Genomic DNA, 9,239 nt, shown 5'->3' on the forward strand with positions numbered 1-9,239 from the left:
TTCAGCCAGAGCAGGTAGCCCACCCTAGGGATCTGCCCCACCCAACAGCAAGCCTTCAGGCAACTTTTCAGCCTGCATGGACTGGGTGCTTGGATCCTCTACAAGCAGGTGAGTGTGTCCACCTCTGTGTGGCAGGACCTGTGTGAGGACCAGGTGAACTGTAGGGGGCATTGGTGGAGAGGTGATGGCCTCTGCAGTGGGGTGACTGAGTACACTCCAGGGGGTCAGGAAGTGTGCATGGGCCAGGACTGTGTTGACAGTGTGTGTGGACCTGTGGAGGGTGGGGCTTATCAGTGGCAGAATACCTGTGCTTCACAAACAGCCACAAAGTGGATTGGCCCCACCTTCCAAAGCCTGAAAAAAATTGAGTGCTCTCATGCCTGGGGCCAGGCCCACTCAGTTGCAATCCTAAGAGAGCTGACAATAGCCTTGCAGACCCAAGGCCTACAGCAAGTGTAAGCCCCCAAGCCTAGCAACAAGCTACACCTGGTGCCTACTCATTTAACAGGAAAACTGCAACAGGAGTGTGCTATTAGACCTTGTAGCTAACAGTGCTGGGACTCCCCAAACCTGATTTACAAACAGCCAGGCAGGCAGGGAGATCCTGAACTCCCAGAGTACTTGCAATAGGAGCAACCTTGCCACAGCAGAAGGACACAAGTAGCCCACACAAGGGTCACTCCTGGAACATTTGGACTGGTGCTGAGAGTGAAGCACACTGCATGGTGTCAAAAGGCATTCTTACATAAGGCCACTTCTCCAGGAACAGGAGACATATGTATTAGCTGACTATGTATTAATGACTATTTATTAGCTGACTCACCTAATACACAGATATAAGCACAAATAAAAAGGCATAATGGGGAGGTAAAGGAATATATTGCAAGCAAGGGAACAGGGCAAAACCCCAGAAAAAGAACTAAATGAAACAGAAATAAGCAATCTAATGGACAAAGAGTTCAAACAAAAACTCATAAGTATGCTCACTGATATTGGGAGAAGACTGGATGAACACAGTAAGAACATCAAACAAGAATTAGAAAGTATAAAAAAAAATCAATCAGAAATGAAGAATACAATACTGGAAATGAAAATTCACTAGAGGGACTCAATAGAAAAGTAGAGGGTACAGAAACATGGATCAGTGAGCTGGATGAAAGACTACAGGAAATCACACAAGCTGAATAGGTGAAAGAAAAAAGAAATAGACAGAATGAGAACAGTCTAAGGGAACTCTGGGACAACATCAAGTGTATTAACATTCATATTATAGGTGTCCAAGAAGGAGAAGAGAGAGACAAAGGGGCAGAGAATCTATTTGAAGAGATAATAGCTGAAAACTTCCTTAACCTAAGAAAGGAAACAGACATCCAAAAACAGGAAGAACAGAGAGCACCAAACAAGATAAAGCCAAAGAGGCCCACACTAAGACACATTATAATTAAAATGTCCAAAATTAAAGATAAAGAGAGAATCCTAAAAGCAGTAAGAGAAAGGCAGCAAGTGACATACAAAGGAAAGCCCATAAGGCTATTGGTGGACTTCTCAGCTGAAACCCTACAGGCTAGAAGAGAGTGTCACAACTTATTTAAAGTGCTGAAAGGAAAAAAGCAACAGCCAAGAATACTCTATCCAGCAAGGTTGTCATTCAGAATGGAAGGAGAGATAAATAATTTCCCAGATAGGCAAAAATTAAAGAAGTTTATCACCAAGAAACCAGTTCTATGAGAAATAATGAAACGACTTATTTAAGTGGGAAGGAGAAGATGACAAGTAGGAATACGAAAAATATGAAAAAAAAACTGCAGGCAATAAAACCACTGATAAAGGCAAAAATTCAGTAAAGGTAGCTGATCAACCACCTCTGAAGATAATATGAAGGTTAAAAGACAAAAGTGCTAAAATTATCTATTTCAATGACAAAATGGTAGTGGATAGACACACACAAAATAAGGGAGTAAATATGATTTCAAAAACACAAAATGTGTGAGGAAGGGAGTAAAAGAGTAGAGTTTTTAGAAAGTGGTCTAACTAAAGAGACTATCAACTCAATACAGATTGCTATATATGTAGAATATTATATAGGAACCTGATGGTAATCACAAACCAGAAACCTATAATAAATAAATGAATAACTAAGAGGAAAGAAATCAAACATATTACTAAAGAAAGTATCAAACCACAAGGAAAGAGACCAAGAGAAGAAAGGAACAGAGTAGAACTACTAAAACACCTAGAAAAAAATTGCAAAGGGCAATAAATACATATTTATCAATAGCTACTTTAAATGTCAATTGACTAAATGCTCCAATCAAAAGGCATAGGGTGAACAATTGGATAAAAAAAAACAAGACCAATATATATGGTGCATATAAGAGAGACACTTCAGACCTAAAGACACTCACAAACTGAAAGTGAAAAGATGGAAAAAGATACTCCATGCAAATGGCAAACAAAAGAAAGCTGAGATAGCAATACTTATATCAGACAAAATAGACTTTTAAAACAAAAGCTGTAACAAGAGACAAAGAAGGGCACTACATAATGATAAAGGGAACAACCCAACAGGAGGATATAACACTTGTAAATATCTATGCACGCAACATAGGAGCACCTAAACATGTAAAGCTATTATTAACAGACACAAAAGGAGAAACAGACAGTAACACAATAATAGTAGGGGACTTTAACACTCCACTTACACCAATGGATATCACCCAAACAGAAGATCAACAAGGAAACATTGGTTTTAAATGATGAATTAGACCAGATGGACTTAGTAATATATATACAGAACATTCCATAAAAAAACCACAGAATACACATCCTTTTCAAATGCACATGGAACATTCTCCAGGATTGGCCACATATTAGGCCACAAAACAAGTCTCAATAAATTTAAGAAGATCAAAATAATAGCAAGCATCTTTTCTGATCACAGAAGTATGAAACTAGAAATCAACTACAGGAAGAAATTCAGAAAAGCCACAAAAATGTGGGGATCAAACAAAATGCTACTGATCGACAATTGGGTCAATGAAGAAATCACAGGAGAAATAAAAAAATACCTGGAGACAAATGAAAATGAAAATACAGCATGCCCAAGTCTATGGGATATAGCAATAACAATTCTAAGAGAGGAGTTTATAGCAATTCAGGCCTATCTCAACAAAGAAGAAAAATCCCAAATAAACAATCTAATGGTGCGCCTAAAGGAACTAGAAAAAGAAGAATAAACAAAGCCCAAAACCAGCAGAAGGAAGGAAATAATAAAAGTCAGAGCAGAAATAAATGAAATAGAGACTAAAAAAAAAAAAAAAAGGAAAAAACCAATGAAACCAAGAGCTGGTTCTTTGAAAAAATAAACAAAATTGACAAATCTTTAGCTAGACTCACCAAGAAAAAGAGAGAGAAGGCTCAAATAAATAAAATCAGAAGTGAAAAACAATGGACACCTCAGAAATACAATAGATTTTAAGAAAATACTGTTAAAAGCTATAGGCCAATAAATTGGATAATCCTGAAGAAATGCATACATTCTTAGAATCATACCGCCTTCCAAAACTGAATCAAGAAGAAGTAGAGAATTTGAATAGACCAATTAGCAGTGAGGAGATCGAAATAGTAATCAAAACCTCCCAAAAAATAAAAGTCCAGCCAGACGGCTTCCCTGATAAATTCTACCAAACATTCAAAGAAGACAATACCTAGCCTTCTCAAACTGTTCCAAAAAATTGAAGGGGAGAGGAAGCTTCCTAACTCATTCTATGAAGTCAACATTACCCTGATACCAAAACCAGACAAGGACAACACAAAAAAAGACAGTTACAGGCCAATATCACTAATGAACATCAATGCAAAACTCCTCAACAAAACACTAGCAAATTGAATACAACAATACATTAAAAAGATCATACACCATGATGAAGTGGGATTTATTCCAGGGATACAGGGATGGTTCAACATCTGCAAATCAATAAATGTGATACACCACATTAACAAAATGAAGAATAAAATCACATGATCATCTCAATAGATGCAGAGAAAGTATTTGACAAGATACAGCATGCATTTGACAAGACACAGCATCCATTTATGATAAAAACTCTAAATAAAATGGGGATAGAAGGAAAATGCCTCAACACAATAAAGGCCGTATATGACAAACCCACAGCTGATATCATTCTCAATGGAGAAAAACTGAAAGCTATCCCTCTAAGAACAGGAAGCCTACAAGGATGCCCACTTTCACCACTCTTATTTAACATAGTATTGGAAGTCCTAGCCAGAGCAATCAGGCAAGAAAAAGAAATAAAAGGGATCCACATTGGAAAAGAAGAAGTGAAACTGTTGCTATTTGCAGACGACATGATTTTATATATAGAAAACCCTAAAGAATCTACTAAAAAACTTTCAGAAATAACAAATGAATATAGTCAAGTTGCAGGATACAAAATCAACATAGAAAAATCAGTTGCATTACTATACACTAACAACAAATTAGTAGAGGGGCTGGCCCAGTGGTGCAGCAGTTGAGTTAGCACATTCCGCTTCTAGGTGGCCTGGGGTTCACCGGTTCAGATCCCAGGTGCAGACATGGCACTGCTTGGCAAAAGCCATGCTGTGGTAGGTGTCCCACGTATAAAGTAGAGGAAGCTGGGCATGGATGTTAGCTCAGGGCCAGTCTTCCTCAGTAAAAAGAGGAGGATTGGCAGTAGTTCGCTCAGGACTAATCTTCCTCAAAAAAAAAAAATACAGCAAGACAACAAGTTAGTAGAAAGAGAAATTAAGAAGACAATTCCATTTACAATTGAAACAAAAAGAATAAAATACCTAGGATAAACTTAACCAAAGAGGTGAAAGATCTGTATACTGAAAACTATGAAACGTTGAAAGAAATTGAAGACACACGAAATGGAAAGGTATTCTGTGCTCTTGGACTGGAAGAATTAACATAGTTAAAATGTCCATACTTCCTAAAGTAATCTATAGATTCAATGTAAACCCTATCAAAGTTCCAACAACATTTTTCACAGAAATAAAACAAAGAATCCTAAAATTTATGTGGAACAACAAAAGACCCTGATTAGCCAAAGGAATCCTGAGGAAAAAGAACAAAGCTGGAGGTATCACACTCCCTGATTTCACAATATACTGCAAGCTATAGTAACCAAAACAGCACGGTACTGGCACAAAAACAGACACACAGATCAATGGAATAGATTCGAGAGCCCAGCAAGAAACTCACACATCTATGGACAGCTAATTTTCGACAAGGGAGCCAAGAACACACAATGGAGAAAGGAGAGTCTCGTCAATAAATGGTGTTGGGAAAACTGGACAGCCATATGCAAAAGAATGAAAGTAGATCATTATCTTACACCATACGCAAAAATCAACTCAAAATGTATTAAAGACTTGAATGTAAGACCTGAAACCATGAAACTTCTAGAAGAAAACTTAGGCAGTATGCTCTTTGACATCAGTCTTTCAGCATGTTTTTAAGTACTATGTCTGACTTGGCAAGGGAAACAATAGAAAAAATAAACAAATGGGACTACATCAAACTAAAAAGCTTCTGTACAGCAAAGGAAACCATGAACAAAATGAAAAGACAACCTAACAATTGGGAGAAGATATTTGCCAACCCTATATCAGATAAGGGGTTAATATCCAAAATATGCAAAGAACTCATACATCTCAACAACAAAAAATAGAACCCAATTAAAAAATGGGCAAATATCTGAAATGAGATTTCTCCAAAGAGAATATACAGATGGCGAACAGGCACATGAAAATATATTCAACATCATTAACTCTTAGGGAAATGCAAATCAAAACTACAATGAGATATCACCTCACTCTTGTTAGAATGGCCATAATTAATAAGACAGGAAAGAGTAAGCATTGGAGAGGATGTGGAGAGAAGGGAACCCTCATACACTACTGGTGGGAGTGCAAACTGGTGCAGCCACTATGGAAAGCAGTATTGAGTATCCTCAGAAAATTAAGAATAGATCTACCATATCATCCAGCTATTCCACTGCTGGGTATTTATCCAAAGAACTTGAAAACACAAATGCATAAAGATACATGCACCCCTATGTTCATTGCAGCATTATTCACAGTAGCCAAGACTTGGAAGCAACCTAGGTGCCCATCAAGGGATGAATGGATAAAGAAGATGTGGTATATATACACAATGGGATACTATTCAGCCATAAGAAATGAGGAAATCGGCTGTTTGTGACAACATGGATGGACCTTAAGGGTATTATGCTAAGTGAAATAAGTCAGAGGGAGAAAGTCAAATACTGTATGATCTCACTCATAAGTAGAAGATAGAAACAAGAACAAACAAACACAGAGCAAAAGAGATTGGATTGGTGGTTATCAGAGCGGAAGGGGAGAGGGAGGAAGGTGAAATGGGTTATTAGGCACTTCTGTGTTGGGATGGACTATAATTAGTCTTTGGGTGGTGAACATGATGTAATCTACACAGAATTTGAAATATATTATGATGTATACCTGAAAGTTATATAATGTTATAATCCAATGTTACAGCAATTAAAAAAAAAGAAAAAAAAGAATGAAAAGAAAAACCACACCAGGAAGCAAGCTCTCATCAGTCACTGAATGTGTTTGCACCTCCACTTTGGACTTCCCAGATTCCAGCACTCTAAAAAAATAAACTTCTGTTGCTTATAAGCCACTCAGTCTATGCTATTCTTTTATAGCAGCCCGAATGCATGAAGACAACTGGATACAGAATTCTAGTTTGGGAACAGCGTTCACTTATAATATTTAAGATATTAATCCATTGTGTTATAGCCTCCTGCTACTAAAATCTGAAGTCCTTTTTGTTCTTGATTCTTTGTATAGAATCTTTTCTCCTCTAGAAGCTTCTAGAATCTTTTTTTTGTCTCCAATGTTCTGATACTACATGATGATTTGTCTGGTTGTGGGTCTGTTTTAATCCAGTGTGTAGGGTACTTTGAGGACCTTCAATCTGGGTGTTCATGTTCTTCAGTGTTTGAAAATCTCTTTTAGGTATTTGATTTCCATCTTTCATTTTCTGTGTTCTCTATTTATGGAATCCATATCATTAGGATGGTGGCATTCTTGAACTGGTTCTTTTACTTTTAAAATCAACTTTTTCTTCTATTTTCCTATTACTCTTTATACTCTGACTCTTTTTTTTTCTTTTTGAGGAAGATTAGCCCTGAGCTAACATCTGCCACCAATCCTCCTCTTTCTGATGAGGCAGATTGTCCCTGAGGTAACATCTGTGTCCATCCTCCTCTATTTTATATGTGAGATGCCTGCCACAGCATGGCTTGATAAGTGATGTGTAGGTCTGTGCCCGGGATCCAAACTGGTTGAACCCTGGCTGCTGAAGTGGAGCATGCGAATCTAACCGCTGCGCCACTGGCCGGCCCCGCTCTTACTCTTTATACTCTGATTTCTAGAAAATTTCCTCAACTTTTAAGCCTTCTTGGGTTTTAAAATTTCTGCTGTTATTTACAATTTCTGAGGAATCATTTTTGTTGGTTTTGGTCTTGGAATTTTTTTTGCTTTTTCTTATTTTAATAAGATTCTGTGTCAGGATTTCAGGCATACAATTTCTCTTATCTCTTTAAGGATATTAATGACAGTTTTAAAAAATTTTCTTCTTATGTAGCCTCTGTTTCATCCAAGCTGCATTTCTCCTTTCTTTTGTGTTTTCTATCTTTCATATTAGTAGCTTTCCTAAATCTGGTAGCCCTTGGCTGATGGCCCACTTATGTTTGTCTGCTAATAGTCGACTGAAAGCTCTGTGCATGAGGTGGAGTTTGTCAGCTGTTGTCTTCATTGTATGTTGGTCTGGCTGGGAAACTTCCTTCTTAGGGTTGCCAGATAGAATATAGGATGCCAGGTTAGACTGAAACTTAAGATAGGGGCTGGCTCCATGGCCGAGTGGTTAAGTTCGTGCGCTCTGCTGCAGCGGCCCAGGGTTCGGGTCCTGGGCACGGACATGGCACTGCTCATCAGGCCACGTTGAGGCTGCATCCCATTTCCCACAACTAGAAGGACTGCAACTAAGATATACAACTGTGTACGGGGGGTGGTTTGGGGAAATAAGGCAGAAAAAAAAAAGATTGGCAACAGTTGTTAGCCCAGGTGCCAATCTTTAAAAAAAAAAAAAGGAAGATTGGCAACAAGTTGTTAGGCCAGGTGCCAATCTTTAAAAAAAATTAAAAAAAAGAAACTTAAGATGGACAACAAATAGTTTTTTAGTATAAATATGTCACAAATATTGCATGTGACATGCTTGTACTAGAAAATTATTTAAGATTCAAATTTAACTGGGTGTCCTACATTTTTATTTGCTCCATCTGGTAACCCACTTTCCAGAACACCTGAAGTCAGTATCTTTAAATATTTCCTCTTCAGGTGGTCAAATCTTCCAGAAAAGACTACTAAACTCTTGATTTTAGGATACAGATGAAGCCCTGTACCCGAGGGCTACTGTAAACATTCAATAAGATTACCTTTTGACCTTGTGATAAAAAGGAGCTAATCTTGTGAACTTGCTGCTTTCTTGTTTAACCTGAGGGGTAACTCAAGGATTTATGAGCTTGTTTTACAGAAGAAAGAGGATGGTTTCAAGGACCACCAGATAACCAGCCCCCTGCTGCCCTTGATGCCCAGAAGTCAGACTGCCCAGGGGCTTATCTGAGTGAATAAAACACAGATTACCCCCTTGTTTCTCCAAAATTCCTCCTGCTACACCGTTTAGCTCTATACAACCCCCTGCTTTCTTTTGTTAAGGCTGATTTGGGAGAACTTCTCCTCCTGCATTCTCATTGTGGCCAATCTGAATAAACCTTTCTCTGTCTCTAAGCACAGGTGTCTCAGTGATCGGCTTATTGAACATCAGGTGAACAAACTTGAGATTAAGAGGTTTGTTGTCACAGACTGATTCCCAATGTATTAGTGCACGACTTGAGAAAGAGGTTTGGGGCCTGGGTCTTAATATTCTTATGTATATTCCTAATTTAATCTTTCTGTTGTTAGAGTAGCACCCTCATTCTCAAATCAGCCAAATATTTATTAGTCCAGAGGCTGTTTTACTCTGTCCAGAAAATAAACCTTCAGCCTTCTATTGGGTGGCCAAGAGGCAGTTACACAAATGAATGGAATGGGGAAGGGGATTTGGAACTCTATTAGATATTTCAATTTATCCTTCTGTTTTTAAC

This window comes from Equus asinus, chromosome 24, assembly GCF_041296235.1.
Source record: "Equus asinus isolate D_3611 breed Donkey chromosome 24, EquAss-T2T_v2, whole genome shotgun sequence".
In the NCBI taxonomy this organism is placed as follows: Eukaryota; Metazoa; Chordata; class Mammalia; order Perissodactyla; family Equidae; genus Equus; species Equus asinus.